The sequence below is a fragment of the Homarus americanus genome, unplaced genomic scaffold (assembly GCF_018991925.1).
Source record: "Homarus americanus isolate GMGI-L3 unplaced genomic scaffold, GMGI_Hamer_2.0 scaffold24050, whole genome shotgun sequence".
Lineage (NCBI taxonomy): Eukaryota > Metazoa > Arthropoda > Malacostraca > Decapoda > Nephropidae > Homarus > Homarus americanus.
The window spans coordinates 502228-528219 of NW_024736661.1; the positions used below are offsets into that span (position 1 = coordinate 502228).

General features: G+C 37.8%; 2 long non-coding RNA genes across 2 annotated transcripts; one reads left to right on the forward strand and one right to left on the reverse strand.

Annotated features, from left to right (window-relative positions):
* Positions 1-1800: 1800 nt before the first annotated feature.
* On the forward strand, positions 1801-7705 carry LOC121872362. The gene is made up of 4 exons (XR_006090072.1): positions 1801-1915; positions 4203-4287; positions 6150-6301; positions 7625-7705. It is a non-coding gene; the product is annotated as an uncharacterized LOC121872362 (long non-coding RNA).
* Positions 7706-7967: 262 nt separating this feature from the next.
* LOC121872347 lies at positions 7968-17965 on the reverse strand. The gene is made up of 4 exons (XR_006090070.1): positions 17859-17965; positions 16193-16325; positions 13376-13505; positions 7968-7981 (listed from the first exon to the last, which is right to left on the reverse strand). It is a non-coding gene; the product is annotated as an uncharacterized LOC121872347 (long non-coding RNA).
* Positions 17966-25992: the final 8027 nt, after the last annotated feature.

The following is a 25992-nucleotide window of genomic DNA, read 5'->3' on the forward strand; positions in this document are numbered from 1 at the left end:
CTCTCGGCGTAGCTGGCTGTACGCTGATTGGCTGGTAGGCGCGCGGCCGGAGCTCAGTTGGGAGTTGTAGGGGAGAGGAGCCACTACACCCCAACCTTCATTTATAATTGATAGTTTAGCAAAACTACACTATGAGCAGTTGGCATGAGAGGATGATGTCTACTAGGAACACAAAGACAGTCATTTCGTCCTGTTCTATGTTTGATATCCAGGAACATAAAAAATGGGATTCTAAGAAGTTAAGGGTGGGGGAACCTGGCGAGCAAAGCGAGCCTCCCACCCCCTCCCCCCGGTCCAGATTTTTTTTTTAAACACCAATATCATGGGCATTTTGAGACCATTTTAAAGCCATGTGCGCTTGATATTAAGAGATGTCTGAGGTTAATATTAATTAATTATTACTAATAGTAATTAATTTTTACTATACGAAAATGCCCGAGTGCAATACTATAATAAAATAAAATATTGGAGTTTTCTGATGAAAATTGGGGGTCCGGACCTCCCTGGATCCTCCCTAAGTTCAGTGCCTTGCATATGCATTTCACTGCAGAGCCTTTGTCCAAAGCATCTACACGCAGTTATACATCGACTTTTGGTGAGTTATTTATTGTAAGTTCTTTATTTGTTGTTTTATCAGACATTTTGAAATTATATATATTATAATAGTCACCCTTATTACAGTGAATTTTCTATGATATTCACCCGTGGTATCACTCCATTTTCTACTTCTTGAGTATTCGGGATAACTATTATTAGAAGTTCTAGCACTTTTATTTATTTTATTCAATACTGTTCCACCTGATGTTAAAGTTGTTTAAAGAGACGAAAATAAGTATGATATAAAAACACATAAAATTAATGGTAACGTTGACAGTGCCTTAGTTACAGAGCCTCATTATAACATAAACAATTGGGTATGTAGTGGATTCCTCCCCTACAAACGCTGTTTGTCGCTGACGAGCCGACCCACGAATCCAGCCGCACCTCGTGTGAGTCGTGTCTAGGTCAGCAACCTGCGCCGCCGTACATCACGGTGGTCAACTATTAAGCCAGGCCTATCTCCGCTATATCAGACCTGACCTCGTGGTGACCTACCTCTTTCTACTCACAGCCACCAGCAAGCAACACCTCCTCCTCCTCCACTCCTGCCTGGCGGCCCTCTGCTGGTCATGAGACCAGTCTCTCACATTTCAATGAGCACAGAGTGTCTCATCCCATCCTGAGTGTGAACCAATATCTCGTAGCCCACAGGTAAACCGAGAGCCAAGATCCGGTTGAGGGCCAGGGTTCGCTTGAGGGCTTACACTTCGGCACCTCAGCTACCCTGAGAGATTAAAGCGCTTGCAACCATCTATCTAACTATCTATTGCTAATGCTAATCAGCGTTAACCACCCTGTAAAGTACGGTAATTACCATAATTGTAGTCGGGGAAGTATTTCGTCTACATATATCTTCCTCGTAAGGTTTTCTGAGTTAAAGGTATAATTAATTTGAAAAGTATTTTACTATTCTTAGAATAAAGCAAATGTGTTAGTAATATTAAAGTATTTATTTATGATATAATAAGTGAGTAAATCAGTAATGTTGGCAGCCCTGATTCGTCAACGAATGGTTCTTTCCGAAGCTGAAGAATTTGGAGCGCTGTACAGTATTCTTCTTTCCATTTTTTCCATAAAGTTTCTGATTCTTAGTTTTCTACACCACAATATAAATTAATTTATTAAAAAATTTGTATGTACGATTAAGTTTGGATATATTTTTTAAAATCCTGCATTCGGATAAGGTAATTGGTGGGAGGACGGACTATATAAAGAGGTGATTCGCCATCAAAGTGCAGTGCTCACTGAGACACAGAGGGGGAGGTGCTGCCGGTCGTTTCTCTCACCTGACGGACGCTGTTGTTTTTAATGTATGGTAAGTTTTATTTTTTAATTTGAAGTGATTAAATTTGTACTTGTGTAATAGTCAATATATTAAGGTTTAGGTAATTCAATAGGACTAACCCGCGAACGAAATTAACTGAAGACCATTATAAAATGCCGGATTTTCATTGTTAAAGTATAGTGGACTGAGTTTGAGGAAGAAACTTAGTGATATGGTGAAATGTGAGGCATTTTCTGGACACGAGATGATATTGCGCTATGCAGCTCTGGCGGGTTAGTCAAATATTAACCGTTATTTATTTGTAGATTTTGTACGAAGTGATATATTTTAAAAAGGAAAAAATATTAAATGGATTTAAAAAAAAAATATTGGAGGTACACAAGGCGGAGTTAATTTTTTACTGTTACGAACAAGCACTAGTGAACATGCACAAGTTAATGGTCGTTAACGCTCGTAATCACTGACTACTGTAGTTATTAGAGAGAATACTTTACTGTTTTGGGTTATGCTTTTATTTAAATTAATGAAATATGGTTGTTTTGGTCACCGTCCTTTGACTTTGTGAATATTTAAGTTACTAACCAACCTATCCTAACTAAAAAAAAAAATATTTGCCCCGAAAATAAATTTTGGTCCTCTAAAACGGCAAGAAAACCAGCAAAAAAAAAGTATTCATGTGAAGAAATGTGATGGGTGGTAAACGATTTTTTTTATAGTTAAATTCGCATCGAAAATGGAATTTCCTGGATACTGTTGAGGTCACTTGTCACGGTTTGCGAATACAATTACGTATTGGGACTTCATTGTGAAATTCCACCACGAAATTTGGCAATAGAATTTTTACGTGATCACGGTGTTTTGCCGAAGTGTGTACAGTATACGAACTGTAGTTTACCCTGTAGATTCGAGCCAGACCCTCGGCGTGTCCCTGGCCGCTTGACTTCTAATTAATTTATTATACTGATTTGTGGGTCAGGCATGGTTTGGTTAGCTTGAGTTAGGTTAGGATTCGTTACCTTGGGGAGGGGGGGGGGGATACACGGCCGGATGTTTAAGTTTTTAACCATCCCCTCAGCTTTTAGATCTCCTTGTTTGGAATATTTTTAACCCCATTTCAACCAGGGTGATAAAAATGTAAAATTAATTTTAAGTTTTTCCATACTTCTTTTTTGGTGGGGTAGTGGGGGGAGGGGGGGGGTGTAACTTAAAAGAAGGTACTCTCCCCCGGAAATAAAGGTCAATCTATTAAATCGCACAAAATACACGGATAAACTAATTAATAAACTACTAGAGCATATTGGCTGAAACTGCAATTTTAAGTAGATTTTCACCAGTACGTTGTTCTCCATTTAGTTAATACAGATAACTACTTGTATTCTATATTAACTTTATATTTAGTGAAGAATGTGGATTACCTCTGTCGTAAATGGTGGAATTTAAAGTTTTATTTGATATTTATTAAATTTTACAAGGAACATTAATGTTCTGGGATGATGGCCTGTTGAAGTTTGTAGACAGTCGTTGGATTAGTTATTCATAATTGTATGTTATTTTCTTAAAATTTTAACTTGGTTTGGATTAATTTGAGTTATTTTGTTTTTTTTGTTGCTGCATTTTTACAATAAATTGGAGAAAGTGTTGAATGTTGCTATGCCTTATTCTTACCAACAGCTCTTGAATGTAATTAAACATTTTTTTCACTAACAGATATCTTGCCTAATGTTCATCAATAATCATCTAGTACTGTACAGTTCTATAAAACATTGTAGGGGCCAGTCAACCATTATAATCATTGGGATGACGACGGAATACTGTACTTGTATTACTGTACACTGTAACAAAGCTTGTCAAAATGTCGTTGATATCACTACTTGGTAGTGATATCAGAGCTATGGTAAAAATAAGGTTGCGTAACTTTGCGTTTCTCTACTTTTCATATTTGGCATGAAGTTTTGCTGTGTAATGCTTAATTTATTCAGTAAACTAGTTCACAGGTGTCCCTTAATCTACTAAAATTGTTCCTAGAAATGCATTTATTAAGTGGAAGTAATTTATATATTGCAGTATTATTGGGGTTATGTCCCTGTGAGGAAAAAAATCTTTATTCAAATACAGATAAAAATGGCATCAAAATGATTTACTTAGTTTGATTTTGTGTAGTGCATGACATTTGTTGAAACTTGTTTTATCAGGCATACGTACTGTATATTCGGGGATACCTGCATTGATGTAGTATGTACTGTACTGTGTATAGACCATGTACTGTAGGTATAATTAATTTTTTTTAGTTCATTATTGTAAAAAAATTTCATTCCAGGATCATTTGAAGATGGAGGATGCAAGAAATGATGACCAAGAGTTTTCTTCTGGTGAACTGACTTGCTGCACCAGAAACAAGTCAGGTTGGTTCCAGTACAGGTCTTCTCTCACTGGTTTCTTCACTAAACTCTGTACTAAGTACAGTAATTGTTACCCATGGACTGCCGTGTCTAGTTGACTACTCTTCTAAGTATAAATATCAAAGTATAAGTACAGTACTGTATATTACTAGGGATGCACAAATTAATTGATATTGGCTACAGATATAAATATTTTGCTGAATAATCAGTATCTCTAAAAAAGTAATATCTGATGCCATTTTGTGGTCTGATTTGGGTTTAGAAATTCCTTGGTAACATTTTTATTATTAGCAAAATACAATAATTAGTGAAACCATTTAATCTGTTCACTTAAGGAAATGTCACACTTGGCCGCCAAGCATTGTCTTGTAGTTTTGTGATTGGATAACATGGCAGTATCCCCTGTGCAAGTCCATACAGCACTTCATTGTACGGTAATGAATATATTATCTTGCCAGACAAAGCTTTCATTTAATCTGAAGAGAAAAATAATCCGGTAAAGACTGTCGCTGACGAGAAATTGTTGTAGCATTGTTAAAGTACATTTGATATTATATTTACCAATATTACCCAAATTAGAACGACCCTGTACAGTATTATCATAACTCCTATAATAAACGACATAGGTTGTTGAGGCTGGAGAGGAGTTCTTGATGACTAAATTGGTCAAAGAAAGGTCCGTTTTAAATACTATATTTTAATAGGGAATGAGTAAATAATGGTTAAATGTTCCATTATAGGTTTAACAGTAGAAAAAAAAAGTCGGTCATGAGGAGATTTTAACATCAATAATAAAGGAATATCAATTTAGTAACACTCGCTAGTTAATATTTTCTGAGCTTGGTGTGGTTTATCATTGCCTCGCTCCTACTGCATGCCTACTCTGACCTGACACTCTACCTCAAGCCTTATTGCTTTCATTATGGCAATAGTAATGACTTTCCTGGGCACCTTGGCTGGTTTACCAACACAAGATGAGGTGTTGGTTAGATTACAATTTGCGTTATAAGATTAGTCGGTACTTTTTTATACCGTACAGTATATATTTAATGTAGACAATGTACAGTCGTGGTCTAAAGTCTTGAACACTTAGCAATATCTGTCATCTACTTTTGAGTTATATGATTGGGGATATACTAATAACACTAATCATATTATGCCTGAACCACAAAATAGGATTAAACTCTAATACCCAGGATCTTCGGGTACTTGCATGCCAAATACTGTCAAGTGTTCAACACTTTTGACCCCGACTGTACATGGTATTTTGCCTGGATAGTTGCAGCTTCTAATAGCCTTGATATTATTTACCTCGAAGTAGTTGACCACTTGATTAGCGAGTCACGTTAATACTTACTGCGTGTTGTGCCGGGTAGACTTGAATGCTGCAATAATGAAATTTAAAACTCGGCTACTCCAAATATTGCTGCTTCAAGAATTCCATAAGACTTACTAAAGTTGATGTATTTGTGGACAGGTTCTCTACCACCAGAGTAAATTGCTTTATTTAAATATTGTATTTGGCTATTTTGCTTTGTTTATAGTCTGACAAGTGTTTTACCTGCATGATAAAATTGACCTAAATTATAGCAGGAACTCTAAATCTGTGTTTGTCTGTTTTAAATCTGGCAGCAGATTATTGGGAGAATTTTGAATCTGGTTATCATTAATGGTGCATCACTAATGGATGTATTTGATAGTTCTTGCATTACTGTACTAGATGAAGTGGATTAATGTGGTACTTCCATAGAGGATAAAACCTTCAGTTTAGGGTCATGTTATACAATACTGTATTAGGATAAATTAGTATTGTGAAAATATCTTGCATGAAACCTTTTATAGGTAATATGTGACTTTACTTCCAGTAGGTTCTGGACCTTGTCAAGGAGAGGTGTGCACTCTGCTGTACCAAGCTTCTCTCCTCCAATATCAGGATGGCAAGTGATTCACAACACAACTAAAGGAAGCAGGTGGTACAGCCCAGACCCCAGCCTTCCACCCCTCCTCTCTACCTCAGGTAAAGAATATAACAAGTTCAGTTGATGTAAAAATACACAGAAAACAATATTTTACTTATAAAATAGCCTCAGAATGATCACTTAAGGGGAGTAAAGTTTACTTTATCAGCCTGTGTTTTATGAACTTTTCCAACACTCGGATTGGAATTTCTCTCCCAGTTTGTCCTTAAAACCAAAGACAAACAAATTGCTCTGGGATATTCAATGACCATACTAGATTTCTTGGTGCTATAAATTTCAAGACAAAATAGAAAGTAATGGAGAAATTATACTTAAATTTATATATAAGAGAAAATGTGTAAAGGGTTGAGAATATTGAAAGAGGATTATGGGGCTAGAATTTATGTACAGTCTTGGTCAAAAGTGCTGAACACGTGACCGTATTTGGCATGCAAGTACCGAAGATCTTTGGTATTAAGTAGTTTAATCCTATTTTGTGGTTCAGGCATATGATAGTACTGTTGTGTTATTAGTACAGTATATCCCAATCATATAACTCAAGTAGATGACAGATATTGCCAAGTGTTCAACACTTTTGATCCTGAATGTACCTATGATCCTTTATTGATGACAGGAATATCATAACAATTGACCAAAGTTAAAAGCCCCAAAACTGGACTCTGGCCGTAACTACTTATAACTTCTCAACCAATCGTTTAATACATCAAATTTATAACACCAGAAATAATTATTGGTCATGTTTATGCTTGACTTTAATTAATTCAGTAAAGTACATAAAGTTACCTACAAGATGAGTATGTTTAGTAAATAATAAAGTACTCTTAGCAACATTCACTTGTAATACTGTACCAGTACTGTACCAGACCTGTGACTGACCCACTCGAGGAATTCATTGACGTAAAGTAAAAATATTCATCACAAATCAATAATTTCTGGGTCAAAGTCATTGAAAGAAAACATTTAAAATATATTAACAAAACTATGAACCAAAGATACAGGAAATATTGTAGTTAAGCATCAATAACTATTATGGTTAAACTAAACTCACTTGTGGGTAAGTTTTGTAATGAAAGGTTTTTGGTTTTTATAGTTTAGTTAATATGAACCATAACTTGTACAGTTAGGTTAAGTTGCTGTACAGTTACTGATAATATTCCCTAGACACTTGTTCTCAAGGATCATTTGGTGAAAAATTCAAATTAACAAAAATTCTTATTTTTCTATTGAGTTTATAAATTTGGTTCTGTCAAGTGTTAAGGAATTTTGTCTAAAACACTACAGTTCATTTTGTCATTACTATATTTAAAACATTTTTATGGTTAAAAAATTTGAATATTAATTTTACATTTTATTTTGTATAGAAATGTTGTTCTGAACACTGGAGTGCCGTGCTGCCCTAGACTGTGATTACTGGTTACTGCCTTGGACTTCCCTGTACTTGCCTTTCTGCTGGTTGCCACCCTGGACGGTTTGCTCTGTGCTTGCTGGTTACCCTGACGGCTCTGTTTGGTGCTTTGGTTTGGTTGCTGCCCTGACTGTTTGTGCTTGCTTTGCTGGCTGCCACCTTTGGGGCTGGCTCTGCCCTTGCTGGTTGCTGCCAGATGGTTTCTGTTTGTGCATGCTGCTGCCCTGGACGGCTCTGCTCTGTGCATGCTGCTGCCCTGACGGCTCTGCTCTGTGCGTGTTGCTGCCTGGATTTTGCCTCTGCTCTGTGCTTGCTGCCCCTGGCAATTTATAGAGCCATTAAGCTCAAGTAATAAATGTCTAAAATGCCGATACGCTTCCTTTATTAACTCTTTCCAGCATTTACAATATTTTCAACTTACAAGCAGAAAATTGACAAGTTCAGCTTCAGATTTTGAAGCAAATAATTTGATGAAATATCGAAAAAATATCTAATTCATTATATACAAATATAATATAAAATATATATATATTAAATTTGAAAATAAATATATAATAATATAAATATATATAATATATATATATATATATATATATATATATATATATATATATATATAAATAAAATATATACAAATATATATAAATATAAAAAAAAATGTAAAAATTATAAAATAAATAAATATAAATAACTAAATAACTCAGAAAAATAGCTAAAAATACAAAAAACAGCTAAATATGGAAAAAATGGCTAAAAATAAAAATTTGAGCAAAAAATGGTCAGAAAAATTTTGGCTCTTTCACCCTATGTTTTTTGAGTTTGCTATCACAGGACTAACCTTGAAAAAATTTGGTAAAGGATAATCGAAGAGTCTTGATGAAAGTTTTCTCAAATTATCATTCACCAATAATATATAAATAAAGATATCTGATTACCCATGTGAAGAGGAATCAGTTAGCCCAGTGAGTACTTTTACACCCAGGTAGTCAGTTATGTTTTATAATACACAGATGCCAAGCTGGAGCTCAGAGTCGTACACAAATGTTTTTAATTTAAAACCACACAAAAATTTATTATTACTCAAAAATTTGCTCAGGAATAATTTTACCATTTTGGACTTAGAATATTTTTAACGATGAATTTTGGACTTGGAATATCTTCAAATAATGAATTTTTAGACTTAGAATATTTTTGAAGATGCATTTTGATACAAAGAATATTTAAAAGGGTGAATTTTTGACATAGAATATTTTGAACAAAGGAATTTTTGGACTTAGAATCTTTTTTAACGATGATTTCGACTTAGAATATTTTAAATGATGAATTTTAGGATCTGGAATATTTTTAACGGCGCGAATTGGACTTATAATAATTTTTGACTTAGAATATTTTTAAATGATGAATTTTGACCTTGAATATTTGAAATAATGAAATTTTTTGGACTTTCATTGAATAGGGATCGCTGTAATTCGCATTTCGTTTAATTTGTGATATTTCAAAAAATTAATTAAACGATTTGAATTTGGAACAATATGAAAAACTGGAGTGGTTCAAAAAAGTTGGTTTTGGCTGTCATATACAATATTATATTTATACTTACAGCAAATATAAATAGTTATAAAATGTACTTACAATAATAAAGCAAATAATACAGTAATAAATAATGAGAGAGATCAGATGATATTCATATAACGCTACACTGGTAAACGAAGTAAAACCCTCATTGGAGAAATATAAGATGAAATTTTGGAGCTGATTTGACTATAGTGCATATTTTATCAGATGAGAAGAGATGCCCCGCCCCCTCCTCAAGAGTTACACCTGATTGGCTGTTGCAAATCTGTCCGATTTCCTCCTGAAGTAATGATGTATTTCTAAATGAGTTTATTCATAATGACCATTTCTGACGAGAAAGACATTTAGCTAAATTATTTAAAGATTCATACATTAATTATATCAAACATAAACAAGTAGGAAGTTTATCAGAAATATTATACAAGAATTAACTGTTAAACTCTGGTGGCAAATTGACGCTTTCGGAGGACGCATTTAATATATACTTATTTTTACCCACAATAATACACAAATTACGTATCTCTTCTCAGCTGGGATAAAACACACTATAGGTCCCTCTTCTGCCAACTAACACAACAAAACAAGGGAGAAATACATAGAACAAAGGAAAAGTCTCCTGAGTTAGGTAGGTTGGGGATTAATCTTCTTGATGAGAGCAGTGGACCCCAGACCTGATCCTCAATACTATTACACTTTCTGAATATCATCCACATATTATCAGTTCACCTCACAATGTGCAGTAAGTCTTACAGTTATTTATTACTGTATTATTTACTTTATTATTACTGTTTGTGCACTTAAAAAATATTTGTTTGCACAGTAATTATAAATAAGATTATTTTGTGTGGCAGTCAAGGCATGGTAACTGAGTATGTTTGTTGGTTGGAATAATGAGGAACAATCTGAACAGAAAACGAACAAATAATTGAACAAAAAGATTGAGAAAGTGTGGAATGTCAAAATATTCGGAACTCGGTTAATTTGTATTTTCAGTAATTCGGTGGACCACAAACGGCACTATACTCTCATTGATTTGACAAAAGAGACTCTGCGTCACTCAAATTACCGAAAATACGAATTAACCGAGTTTCGAATATTTTGATATTACTCGACAATTCCTAAATTTTTTGTGTTCAATTACTGTATTCATTTGTTTTCTGTTCAGATTGTTCCTCATCATTCCAACCAACAAACATACTCAGGTACTATAGTAGCACCGACATTTCTTTACAACCTATCCTCATGTCATTCTTTGCCTACCTGTAACTCCCCTCCCCTCCACATTCATTTGTGTATCTCTTGACCCAGTTAGTTTCCTCCTTTCTCTCCTGAACCATCTCAGTTTAGCCTCCAGGTACTGTACTTCTCTCTGTTGCCAACCATCTTCCACATCTCACACAATCTTCTTTTCTCTTTTTATCTCTCTTTTCAGTTCCTTCACAATTCCCACACTCTCCTTCTTGGAACATCCACCTTCTTCCTCTCCCTCCATCTTTAAGTAACACACACACACACACACACAAGCAACCTGTTCTAATTTCCTGACCAAAATGTAGCCAATCTGGGTTTCTGTGCCACCTGCCTTAGGCCTACACAGTCAGCCTACTTGCCCTATTCTTAAACACATGTTACATACCATCCCCAAACTCAAGTGTTCTTTCACCTTCAGTATTCCTTATTCCAAAGCCTTTCCCACCACGCACACCTTCATAACCCAGCGCGACAAATTTGGACAATAAAAATAGTTTGTTTTAACGGAGATCACTACACAATAAACTGTATCTCCTAAAACAACATTAACTGCCACGACTATAACAGAATAATTGCCGCTCAAGTCACTCGACAGATTTTACGGCAACATTAAATGACGCCGAACTAATGAGATAGAATTCCTAAACGAACAATAAAATGTATTTATGGTTTAGTTTAACCTAAATGGTAAATATATGTAAAGTACCTGAACGGTTCAACAGTCTCACTAAATCACATTAATTCTAAAGTCCTTAAAAACAATTTTGTTCCTTAATTTCAAATCATATTGTGATGCATTCTGTCCAGTAAATTTAAGATAACTTAGCCAAATTATACCGATGTTTGGTTTAACAAACAAGACAAATTGTTTGAATTCCAGAGCCACAGCTAAACACCTCATTAATATTGACCTCTGCACCACACTACAACAGAGGGCCACCCAAAGATGAAAACAACATTGTAGTGCTCAGCATTGATGGCATAAGCACTCGACCACTCTTTAGACAGATAGATATACTGTATATTTATTATGTAAACTTATCATATAAGTTTGCTAAATTGGTTCAACTCTGCATATAGACAATGTAGGCATACAGTTCACATGTATATAGCCAATACAGGTATAAAGTTCACCATGTATCTAGATAATGCAGATATACAGTCTATATATTGTATTAGCCTCTGTCATATTAATATTATATAAATATGAGCTGTTGACAGATATTCAATATATAACATTCTATCACCCAGACTATTGAGCATATAGTTACATAAACATGTGTTCTGTCACACCTCCTAGGGTGTACAGCCCATAAACATTTGTTCTGTCACACCTCCTAGGGTGTACAGCCCATAAACATTTGTTCTGTCACACCTCCTAGGGTGTACAGCCCATAAACATGTGTTCTGTCACACCTTCTAGGGTGTACAGCCCATAAACATGTGTTCTGTCACACCTCCTAGGGTGTACAGCCCATAAACATGTGTTCTGTCACACCTCCTAGGGTGTACAGCCCATAAACATTTGTTCTGTCACACCTCCTAGGGTGTACAGCCCATAAACATGTGTTCTGTCACACCTCCTAGGGTGTACAGCCCATAAACATGTGTTCTGTCACACCTCCTAGGGTGTACAGCCCATAAACATGTGTTGTCACACCTCCTAGAGTGTACAGCCCATAAACATTGTTCTTTAACACCTTCTAGGGTGTACAGCCCATAAACATTTGTTCTGTCACACCTCCTAGGGTGTACTCCATAAACATTTGTTCTGTCACACCTCCTAGAGTGTACAGCCCATAAACATTTGTTCTTTAACACCTTCTAGGGTGTACAGCCCATAAACATTTGTTCTGTCACACCTCCTAGGGTGTACAGCCCATAAACATTTGTTCTTTAGCACCTCCTAGGGTGTACAGCCCATAAACATTTGTTCTGTCACACCTCCTAGGGTGTACAGCCCATAAACATTTGTTCTGTCACACCTCCTAGGGTGTTATCTGGAACCTAACCCCCGTGATTATCAAGGATACATGATAATGTTTCTTGGCATTGTTAAATAAATACATGTGTCCATAGGTTGCTTCATTGTAGCTCCTCATATACCAAGATTAACATTGTCATTATTCTGGTGGGTGTGTCTCATAAGTAAGACAAATGCTGTAACTGTAGGAACCAATGTATCCATAGACTGCTTCACTCATTTTGTGTTAAATGCCAAGAAACATTAACATATTACTTTAAAAATTATTATGGTGGATTTGTTTCATAAATGGGAATAGACTGTTATTGTAAACTGAAAATATCGTAAGGTGGAAGTGACGATAAACTGCTTCACTGTCCGTGCTAATACAATATCAACCTTACTTTTGGGTTAGGTAGGATATAAATTTTGGTGGGTTGGCACACAGAAAAATACTTAAATGATAATGCAGCCCATGACTGAGGACAGGATGCCCATGACTGAGGAAAGGTTGCCCATGACTGAGGAAAGGGTGCCCATGACTGAGGACAGGATGCCCATGACTGAGGAAAGGTTGCCCATGACTGAGAGAGGTTGCTCATGACTGAGGAAAGGGTGCCCATGACTGAGGAAAGGTTGCCCAAGACTGAGGAAAGGTTGCCCATGCCTGGTCTAAAACATAAGAAAAATACATTGCTTAACTCACGAGCCATATTGGTTGAAAAAGTAAATTTACCAATACTTGTATTGATAAATAGATTGACAGTTATACAATAGATAAAACAGACTGAGATAGGTATTGATAGATATACTGAAAGGCACATAAAGACAGACAGACACAAACATGCATAAACAGTTAAGTAGATAGAAAGATATAAATGAAAAACAGACAGACAACAAATGACTCCTTTAGTTTACCTTGTGATATGTTGTGGTGGTGTTATAGTGTTCATTGGAATTAAGTTCTACAATGGCAGTTATTTGTCTCAGCCTGCAGTGATCATTTTTAGTTGTGATGGTGCTGTTCAATTTACCAGGGTTAACTCATCTGTAACAAACAAAAACATTTAATATACACAACAGTTTATGATAAAAATATGTCCATAAATTAATACCTGTAGTCACTCAGTACAGAAGTTATTTGTTTTATGCAAGTTTGGTTTAAGTGAACTTTATTGGGACTGTAAATCTTGCATGCTTGTCCTTTTTGCCTTAATATTCCCAGCTAAATTAGTGGTACATTAATACAGTAGTTTAGACAGACAGACATGTAGAATCCCAGTTATCCGGCCCCTATTAGGATTCAGAGGTGCCGAATTAACAGAATTTTCCCGTTAGTTCAAACTCACTCTTGGGATCCCCAATAAATCCTACAATGCTGACCGAGCAAATTCATGTCTCAGAACAACTTTACATGCTGATTAAGGATCTGTTCACAATTTAATAATTAAGGTAATTGGTGTTAATTAATGACTTTTGGAATAATTAAAGATACCTGTATTTAAAATATTTAAAAAGTCAATTACGCTGTGGCTGCAAGTTTTAAATAACCTTTATATACATTCTCGAAATGATAAATAGATACTGACAGATATTGGTAAGCCATATGGATAGACATACAGTACATAGATTGACAGATTGACAAATACTTATTGATAAATAGATTGACAAATACAGATAAAACTGATTGAAACAGGTATTCATAGATAGATATTGGTAGATAATAGATAGATAAATTGATAGATATACTGAAAGGCACAAAAAGACAGACATAAGGAGTTAGAATTCAGTGGTTCCCAACCTCTTCTGTTCTGTGACCCCCAGACAAGATGTGAAAACTACAGTTGCCCAAGTCTAAATCTTTCTTCGATGAAACAAACTAAACGTCACTGGAATGAGCAGTTGGATATAATACAGGGTACTTTATTATTATTAGTGATATATATAGTACCAGTAGCTACATAAAATAGAACTGTCACACAATAAAAGATTCCAAGTCACGGATAGTGTGTGTGAACAATATAAACCTCTGTTGTGTCTGCAGTAAATGCTGTGTATTATAATCTCACATAAATAAACTCAACTCCACAACAACTCGGGTAATCAAAACTATGGACGCTGTGCATGAGCGTCATAGTGCTGTTTCTATTTGATGCTCAACAGCGTGAAAATAGCCGTTTCACAGAGACAGGTAGACGAGAATGGCAGAAGCATCGGGATAACCAGTTTGTTGATATTAAAGTAGTGGCCCATTGCCACCCAAAACTCTGTCAGGCATCATTAGCTCAGATGGTTTAAACCAGGGGTCAACAACCTTTATACACTAATTAGCCACATCGTAAACAACAAATAAGTCATCACACAGTGTAGTTATGCAATATGTATTAAATTTACAAAATAAAACTTGAAATTGGGCATTAAGAAATACAGAACTAAATTATATACTGTACCAGTACTGGATTCAGACAAGTACAGTAATGGTACTACAGTATATGGAAATTTTGTTTGAGTTTCCCAATGGGTGGTAATAAATACTAATACAATACAACATAAAATTATGTTTCACATTGAACAATACAGAGGAAATAGTTACTACAATGTGCATTTGATTAGACTCAAAAGAATATCCTCTGCAATTTTTGTGAAATCTGGTTCAAATATAGTAAAAGCTGCTACCACAATTGCCTTCTTTATGATTTTTAGAGAGCTTTAAGGGGTACAGTACAGTACTTGCTCCTTACACAAGACTACTCCTTTAAGTGTTACCCGATTCACGTTTTTTTCTCCAAAGTCTAACACTGACTTTTGTGGTTTTGTGAAAATGTTTTTGGATATTAATCTGCAGGTCCAAGAGCTAAAGCTGTGCCTCACCAAGAACACAATACTACCACGTTGGAAACACCGCTTCTTGTCCAAATAGCAAAGTTAGTACTTAGATGGTAACTGCCCGGCCCTAAGAACACCACATGCTGCTGACATAAGGACTCTACTGGAAATAATTATCTCACGGCTGACAATGACTGTCCACGTCTGCTTAAAAAGAATAGGATTTAAATTGTAAACCCAGATACTTAATCAGCATGTAAAGTAGTACAGAACCTTTGTATGAATTTTAAACCATACTTGAGCATAAGTACTAAAAATTTTTAGTACTTTTTAAGAAGTGGATAATAAAAAATGTGACATGAGTACAGTACTCACGTAACATTTATTTCATTACTTCAAAACTCTGCTAAAAACTATGTCTCTTTCAGGAACATAAATAAACCAATTTTAACTCTTTCAGTTTTTTAAGTATAACTTTAAAGTACTGTATGTATAATTTTAAACAGCTTGACAGAACAAATAAAACACTATAATCTACTGACAGGTCTAAGGTAACAGATAATGAGCCACAGTAAACAATAAATTCCAACAATTATTTGGTCTAGGATGGTCAAGCCTTGTTTAGTATTATTATGAACTCACATGGATCAAATTACCCCCATTGTTGCCAGGCTGGGAACCACCAACTGTTAAATATATAGAAAGATACAAAAAGGAAGACAAATGACTAACAGCAGCACAGTTACAACAACAACAATTTATGGTCAAACAGTAGTTGTGGCTGAAACTGTAAATTTGCATTATCTTCAAACTCACTTAACACGACTTACAGTACACGACACACTAATAACAGTTTGACAGACACAAAGATTTCCTGTATAGGCTATGAGAGCTGTTCCTATAGTTTACCTTGCCATAGGTGGTGGTGCTGTGGTGGTGGTAATGGTGAGGCTGGTGGGAGCTCTTGCTCCATGCTCCAGTTATCATTTTCATCTGTCATGGATCAGTTCAATTTCCCCAAGTTTTGTTGTAACATCTCCGCCTGTAACAAACAAAATATTATATTTACTACCAATAAAAAAAACTTGGGCAGGTTAGGTTAGGTTAGACCCAGACAGCTGCTGTACCATCTATTATTATTATCATCATTGGTATTATTACAGCTTCAGCCACAACTCAGAGAAATTTTGTGTTTACTATTAGTTATCTCTCATCAATTGGAACAACTTTATCTAAAACTGTACCACTTTATGTAAAAAATTAACACAAGTCTACAGTCACAGCGAGTTATTTGTTTACAAATGACCCACTCGGTCTGAGGGTCTGAGCAGGGTCCAACTAATTACCCAAATGTACCCAAATGTAGCCAAATATAGCCGCAATGAAGTCAAATAATGGTCCTACATGAATAAATCGGACTGCTAATCACTTCTCGACTAGTATTTGGTGTCAGAAAGTCACAAAAAATTGGAAAACTTACTTTAATCTGAGTTAATAGATCGCGTGCATGTACCGACGGAGCGAGGAATTACCCAAATGTAGCAGCAATGAAGTCAAATGATGGTCGTACAAGCGTAATTCGGGCTGTGAATCACTTCTCGATTATTATTTGGTGTCATAAAGTAAAAAAAAATTGGTAAACTTAATTTAATCTGAGTTGTGTTGTGTTAGGTTAGGTTAGGTTAGGTACATGCACTTGATCTATTAACTCAGATTAAATTAAGTTTACCAATTTTTTGTGACTTCGTGACACCAAATACTAGTCGAGGTGAGGTTAGGTTAGGTTAGGTACATGCACTTGATCTATTAACTCAGATTAAATTAAGTTTACCAATTTTTTGTGACTTTCTGACACCAAATACTAGTCGAAAAGTGATTGGCAGTCAGATTTATTCATCTAGGACCATTATTTGACTTCATTCCGGCTATATTTGGGTACATTTGGGTAATTAGTCGGACCCTCTGAGCATACTGTACTGTACTGACCAAATCTAATAATATTGAAAAATTAATATCTCGGTTATCCTCAATTTCCGGCAGAAATATCACAGAAGAAAAGGTCTTAGAATTGCCTAAACATTACGAAAAACATATCAATAACAGCGAGAGAAATACCGGTGCAAGATCGAAATTTCACCGAAGAAAATTATCTTAAAATTAGACGTCTTATTCGAATACGATAACAGATTTGGGGTATAAAAGATGTGTGAACTAATAAAAAAAAAACGAAAATGGTGGGTGAGGCATCCTGCAACTTCTCTCTGCAATATCCAGACTGAATGGCCCATTAGAGTAGACTGTATATGTATATGATTTTAAATCCATGTGCTTAAAATAGTTACAATAGATAAGCCTCAAAAAGCCTGACAGTTAATACCATTGTTGACATCTGCCCATCCAATGTGAGGCCGAGTTCACTGGGCCCAGTAACCAAGGGCCGACTTCACTCTTACTTTGTCCAAAATGTCGTCACAACGATCACAGGCTCTCTCTCTCTCTCTTTGTATAATCCCCGCACACATATCCCACAAATGTCGTCACAATACAATATAACAAAACCATTTTTCTCACACACCTCCCAGCAGCTGTTGTTGTGTACATCCTGGCGGAGGGTATGGCCGTCAGGGTTTACATAAAAGGCAATAGTTTTACCTTAAATTTATTTTTAAACGCTCTTAAAATTATAAAATTCCTCTAAAATAGTGTTAATTATCTTAAATTGTGTAAATTTTGTCACTGTGTGTTGTATGCTAATAATGCTTTAATAATTTTATATAAGATCTCCCTCAAAGCAAGATATTTCGTCACTAAATTAACAGAGAAAAGGGTTACACCCCAACTCGGCCCAACTCACTCCATCGACAACTCAGTCCATCGCAATTCAATTCAATTCAATTCAAATCGCCAACTCGACCCATCACCAACACGGTCCATCGCCAACTCGGCCCATCACCAACTCGACCCATCAATCAGATATTGTACATCCTTGATATTGATATTCATACAACCTCCTTTACACTTAGCATATTCTTCCATAGTGATTGCTGGATAGTGACTCATCACTAATCTTTTACTTTACTTTTATCCTCTTCGCCACTGATCGGCCCGTTAGCCGCTTGGGCGATCGGTTACGTCTCTGTTACACACTGTTGGCAAGTACTGGGCATGCACCGGCTCCTGAATGTACTTGAACCTGCTCCAGTGTTGGTCAAGTCTGGTCTTGAAAGAGCTCACAACACTTTCTGGCAGGTTGTTCCAAGAGTTCACAGCTCACACTCAGTGCCATCACAACACTCTCTGGCAGTTTGTTCCAAGAGTTTACGGCTCTCACTCCAAAAAAGTTTGCCCTCACAGTTTTCTGGACCTGCGGCTTCTTTAACCTTGAGCTGTGACCCCTTGTGGGGGCGAGCGTCCGCCAGCTCCATTTAAGGACACTCGACTGAGTAGTGCCCCAGGTGATATGTATACACCTCAATTTGGTCGCCCCTTACCCGTTTGTAGTATAAGCTAGGCAAGTTCAGGCTCTCCAATCTCTCAGGGTAGCTGAGGTGCCGAAGGGCAGGCACCAGTCTGGTGGCCCTCCTTTGAACATTTTCAATCAACTGACAGTCCCTAGTATATCTCGGGGACCAGACGGGGTGACAGGACTCCAGATGGGGAAGCACTTCACTCTTGAAGATCGTTACGAGGGACGGACCGTCTAGATATCTGAACGACCTTCTTAAAAGATCTAATAATTTATTTGCCTGATTTACCTTCTTCTCACAATGGCCTTAGAACTTCAGCTCATTGTCAACATGCACCCCTAGGTCCTTCTCACATTCAGTCTCAAATAGTGCAGTTTCTTCATCCCGTTGGGACATATGATACGCCTCCTTACCGTTAGTACGCCCCAGGTACATCCTCTTACACTTCGTGACATTGAATTGCAGCAGCCATTTCTTCGACTATTCTTGGGGCTCACAGAGATCCTTCTGCAGCTGTTCACAGTCCGCTTGGTTCTTGATTTCCACAAATAACTTGGCGTCATCCGCAAACGTTTGTATGGAGGTGTGTACAAAGTCAGGCATGGCATTTATGAAACACCTGCAACCTCACTCCCAAACCTGTAAAACACATCCCCACACCCATAAATTTCACCCCCACAAATGTAAACCTCATCCCCACACCTGTAAACCTCATCCCCAAACCTGCAAAACTTCTCTCCTCACTCCCACACCCGTAATCTCACCCCCACACCTGTAAAGCTCACCCCCACACCTGTAAAATTCACCCCCGCACCTGTAAATCTCACCCCCACACCTGTAAAATTTCACCCACACCTGTAACTCACCCACACACCTGTAAAACTCACCCCTACATCTGTAAAACTCAAATTCACCCCCACACCTGTAAAATTCACCCTACACCTGTAAAACTCACCCCCACACCTGTAAAACTCACCCCTACACCTACAGTATAAGCTCGTCGCCTCACCTGACGGCGGGAAATGTTTGACTACGCGCCGGGGTTGTTGAGAAGGAGGAAGAATTACCCAGGAGAGTCATGGTAAAAACAAGGATGGATTTCTCGAGGCAATGTTGTACTCGGAAGTGAAGGAGAGGAAGGAAGTGAAGGAGAGGATGGCGGTGAAGGAGAGGAAGGAAGTGAAGGAGAGGAAGGAAGTGAAGGAGAGGAAGGCAGTGAAGGAGAGGAAGGAAGTGAAGGAGAGGAAGGCAGTGAAGGAGAGGAAGGAAGTGAAGGAGAGGAAGAACGAAGGAGAGGATGGCGGTGAGGGAGAGGAAAGCAGTGAAGGAGAGGAAGGAAGTGAAGGAGAGGAAGGAAGTGAAGGAGAGGAAGGAAGTGGAAGGAGAGGTAGGTGTGGGAGAGGAAGGAAGTGAAGGAGAGGCAGTGTGGAGAGGAAAGCAGTGAAGGAGAGGAAGGCAGTGAAGGAGAGGAAGGAAGGAAGGAGAGGAAGGAAGTGAAGGAGAGGAAGGCAGTGAAGGAGAGGACGGCAGAAGGAAGGAAGGAAGTGAAGAGGAGGAAGGAAGTGAAGGAGAGGATGGCGGTGAAGGAGAGGAAGGAAGTGAAGGAGAGGAAGGAAGTGAAGGAGAGAAAGTGAAGGAGAGGTAGGCAGGAGAGGAAAGCAGTGAAGGAGGAGGAAGGCAGGAAGGAGAGGAAGGAAGTGAAGGAGAGGAAGGAAGTGAAGGAGAGGAAGGCAGGAAGGAGAGGACGGCAGTGAAGGAAAGGAAGGAAGTGAAGAGAGGAAGGAAGTGAAGGAGAGGAAGGAAGTGAAGAGAGGAAGGAAGTGAAGGAGAGGAAGGAAGGAGAGGAAGGAAGTGAAGGAGAAGGAAGTGAAGGAGAGGAAGGAAGTGAAGGAGAGGAAGGAAGTGAAGGAGAGGAAGGAAGTGAAGGAGTGGAAGGAAGTGAAGGAGAGGAAGGCAGTGAAGGAGAGGACGGCAGTGAAGGAGAGGACGGCAGTGAAGGAGAGGTAGGCAGTGAAGGAGAGGAAGGCAGTGAAGGAGAGGAAGGAAGTGAAGGAGAGGAAGGAAGTGAAGGAAAGGAAGGCAGTGAAGGAGAGGAAGGCAGTGAAGGAAAGGAAGGCAGTGAAGGAGAGGACGGCAGTGAAGGAGAGGACGGCAGTGAAGGAAAGGAAGTAAGTTTTTGATTTTTTACTTGTACTTTACTTATCAGTGATAATTGCAATATATAACAACTGAGACCATTAGACCTTAAATAACCTTTCTTTTTCCTATACAACAACTGCCATTACCTTATAACGTCAAGTCACGCGGCGCTTCTTGCCAACCAAAACAAATAAAACGCGTGATTACATGTGACGTAACACACTTGGAACACCAGTGTGCCGCCTGGCCGGTGTTCCTGTATGGTCAAAGGCGGTAACAAACCACTCACGTGAGATATGACGTCACATGCAACATTTCGATTTACACATGTACTGTATTTGTAAGTTACGAAAATATCATTTGTAACACTGTGATCAGCCAACAGCAGTACAGGAAACACTGCAACCAAACTCCCACCGCGTCAATAAGAGACAATTAGTAGAGGTGGGAGAGACTCTGGGTCACACCTATATTTTGTTGAAATCACTGAGGGAGAAGCCAGACGACGGCAGTGTGCGTCCAACAGTCGATCGGGGAAGGTGTGTGTCTCACCGCTCCGCACATGTAAACACGCGGCCATTATTAAACACCCTAATGACATTGCCCGCGTAATTTTGCAAATTTCTTCCCCTGGTGAGCCAAAAAAGCCTTTAAATGGCGCACTCTAGAACATCGCATCTAAATGGCATCAGGCGATAGATGACAGACACTGCATGTGTTTAACCTAGATAAAGTGCAACGTGGGGGAAAATTTAACCTAGAAAATTATGACACAAGAATTGCAAAAGTGAAGGAACGATAGATACATAAAGTTACGTCGGGTAGTAATAGAGGTATTGAGTGGTGCAGGAGTATTACCGAGGTGTACAACCACTGTTCACTGTGGCCATGTTGAGAGTTATGTGTTGTTGACTCGTAAGCTGTGGAGATGCTGTGGCCACTGCACTCTGTCACAGGTGAGTGTCCTGCCTTACTCCACCTACCTCCTCTTCCAACTTCTACTCTTGGTCTTCCTTACCATCCTCCTCTTCTTCTCCCATCTTTTCTCTTACTCCTGTTCATCTTGTACTTCTCCTGTTGCTGTATTCTCTCTCTCTCTCTCTCTCTCTCTCTCTCTACCTCTCTCTCTCTCTCTCTCTCTCTCTCTCTCTCCTGTTGCTCTACCTCTCCTGTTACTACCTGTTGATCTACTTCTCCCGTTATTTATCTGTTGATTTACCGTACCTAACCTGTTCTTACCTGTTGACCTACCTCTTCTGTTAGTACCTGTTGCTGTGTTATCTCCCCTGTTTGACCTCCCTCCTGTTGCTGTTATCTCTAACCTGTTCTTCCTGTTATCTCACTCGTTGTTCTCCACGTTTGTTGTTATTCCTGTCTGTTCCCTCTGGATCACATCTGTCGTCTTAACTGCAACAACAATAATAATAATAATAATAATAATAATAATAATAATAATAATAATAATAATAATAATAATAATAGGTTAGGTTAGCGTTTGATAAGGTACACGTTACTGTTTAATCTTCAGGTAAAATAAGCTGGGGTGCCTAATCTTCAAGTGAAATAAGCTGTGGTGCCTAATCCTCAGGAGGAATAAGCTGGGGTGCCTAATCTTCAAGTGAAATAAGCTGTGGTGCCTAATCTTCAAGTGAAATAAGCTGGGGTGCCTAATCTTCAAGTGAAATAAGTTGGTTGCATAATCCTCAGAGGAATGAGCTGGGGTGTCTAATTGTCTTGTGATCAATAATAATGATAAAACATAGTCACGTGAATATAATGGTTAATGCACAAGTCGGTCAGTGATTGGCCAATTCCTACTACTATTTGGCCAATCACGATACGCTACACGCGTTTTCCCAGTTGTGTAATCTACTGGCAAATTGTTGTATCATCTACCGTCCATTTGTTCTTATCTACCGTCTACCTATGCTTATCTACCGTCTACTTGTTCTTATCTACCATCTATCTAATGTTATCTACCATCTACCTGTTTCTCTACCGTCAATCTGAATATATGTATACGTGTCTGCACTAACTCCCATACACACACACACATTAAGTCTATAGTGTCGCAGTTTGGTATTTTATTCTGGCAACAACAGATGATTTTATTCAGCTGAGAGACACACAGACGGAGATGGTGGTGAGAAAGGTAGTAGATTGAGAGAGAAGGAAGGAAGGAAGGAAGGAAGGAAGGAAGGAAGGAAGGAAGGAAGGAAGGAAGGAAGGAAGGAAGGAAGGAAGTAGTAGAAGATGGTGAATGACATAGAGAGATGTGGTTGAAGAGGACGAGAGAGATGATAGTAAATAAGAGGTTCAAACAGCAGTCGATTTACGTCCTCTTGTCTTCCCTAACCCCCCACATCACCCGTCAAACTTCAAGTCTGTCTGACATAACTAGATAGTCTCAAGTGTTAACTCATAACAGTGATATATCGTTTACAGTTTTCAAATAAATAATCCAGAAATGCTCCGCCACACCAGAAATACTCAGCCACACCAGAAATGCTCCGCCACACCAGAAATGCTCCGCCACACCCAGAAAAACTAGTTCAAAATTGGCAGAGAGTTCACAATATGTTCCCGACGATAAAACCAGAGGAAAATGATGACTACCCTGTACATGTGTTGTCCCGCCACGCCCCTGCCGCCACGCCCTGGGAGCTTGGCCGACCTATAAACAAATATCACAGATCTGCCGAGAGAACCAGGAAGAACCAAACCAGACTTGAATTTACATAGTTCAGAGGTTCGTTTCTGGTACAATTAAACGATTCAATGTATTTTCTTCCGATATTGTACAAGGTAATTTCGAACCGTAAAATTATATACCTGCATTTTCTATTTTGAACCGAAAAAACTGTATACCTGCATCGTCTATATACACGATGAATCGAATGTCTAAGTGTATGACAATTTACTGAATATCTATCGATCTAAAACTCATCTCAGTATTTTCTTTAAATTGTAAATTTCTTGTAAAATCAATAACAAACAGTTCCTAAATCTTCCCCTCACACACTTGAGTATTATTTATACACACCAAAACTCGTCAATAGTTGGATTCAGAGGTTTTTAGGGTAAAATTCCTCTTCAAGTCAAGATGTAAGAATATGACTCAAGGTTTCACTTGACCTAAAACATAATAATCCAAAATAATCATAAACCAGCTTTTCTCTCATAACTACAATAGAAACGTTCACTTAAAACTCGTTAGGAGGACAAAATTAATTCTTTCTGGTCATTTCTCGTGGTCAGTTCTGGTAAGTAGTGGCTGCGGGCGACCACTGTAAGCGACCACATCTTCTTAACAAGGGTGACCAACAGCTCGCTACTAATAAAAATAATGGAGTGGTAATGAGAAGAAAACAGAAACTATTAAAGGGGGGAACTATTCCAGTTATGTTAAAAGGTAAAGAAAATACCTATGAGGTTCCGTACTGCAGCTCACTGGACCAAACTATAACAGGATATCACCATTGTAGAAATAAGATCGTAAGTGTAAGGACCTTGAAGGCATCAGTTGCTACAGCAGAGAAACAAAACAACAACATTCACTAGGTTATCTGTATGAATGAATGACGGCTGCACTTACTGTCTGACTCGCCGTAAAAATGGCCCTCAATCACAATATTATTATTTGTTTAATTGTATCCATGAGCCAATTGTTCCATTATTTACTGTATTTGTTGCTACGTAACCAGACTGTCATGTGTAACAGTTTAGACGCAAGGCTCAAGAGCCACGCAAGTTCGTACGGTCGATATTCCTTGTAACTGATTTACTAAGATTGCGGGCTGCCTTACTATCACCTAACTTTTTACACCAATGCTTTTCAAAACTTTGTTACGTCACAGAACTAGAAGATTTTGATAAAATTTCTTCATATTAACATTTTTATAAACTCTGTACCAGAGAACCAGATTGAATCAGTCATATGAATCCCCTTAGCAGATGTCTGACTGTATGATATTATATAGGATTTTCTTTACTATATTACCTATAAGACACACTGATGTTCAGCACATTATGATTAATACTTCTTGATAATAATAATAATAATAATAATAATAATAATAATGATGATGCCATCCTTTATCTAATATACTATAGGACTAGGCATGTGTCTGTCTGTCTGTCTGTCTGTTCTGGGCAGCCGAAACGGCACAATCGTTTTTCATCAAACTTAGTGGAAAAATCGCAAAAAATTCGTAAAGTGGGACAAACCTGGTCCTATGTCGATAGTTTCTTTAGGAAGGCAATAATTAACCATTTTATTTACGATGGAAAATCATGCAAGTCTAGGGACTTGGCGCACCCTAATTAACCATGCAAGTCTACGGACTTGGCGCACCCTCATTCGCTGTACGCCAGCCAAGCACGAGCGTTCAAACTTTCACTGGGCACGAAGGTGCCCGCGATCACTTGTTTCATCTATAAAAAGCCATGGGGCACCTTAAAAGAGAAGCCTAACATAGTAGAAATAAGACTAACCCGACATAATAAAGCTCAATTAACCAAGGCATATTATATGACTTGGAAAATAAGCTAGGCTAAGACTAACCAAGCGCACCACTGCCCACTCTGGCGTACGTAAATGTATAGTGAATGGAACTTCGGCAGTGTAGTTAAATGGAGCTCTACAGTTTAAGTTAAGGTATTAGAATGAATCAGTCTATCGTTGGCTGAATTATCATCCAGTTTACCATGGTTTGTATACTAGACGTGTGTGTGTGTGAATAAGTCACGTTCTTGCATGAAATATTACATGAATTCACCCCCAAAATATGACTATGCGTGTGACGGCTAACACCCAGATTCTCAAAGGTTCCCACATAAACTATTCTTGGTAAAATAAGATATACTACTAATAATAATCTACCTAACTGATACAAAAATTAAGCCTAAAAGAATATAACTTACACACTAACTATGCCTTGACTAGAAAGAGATGTTCACTTCACCACTCATAATTAAGCGTTAATGTTGAGTGAATGTAGCGTAGTGAAGGTAATAATCAAGATGTGATGTTGTTTCTTATTTTTAGCTTAAAGTTCATCAGGCAGGTATAACAATTTATCGTAAGAACCTTTGAGAATCAAA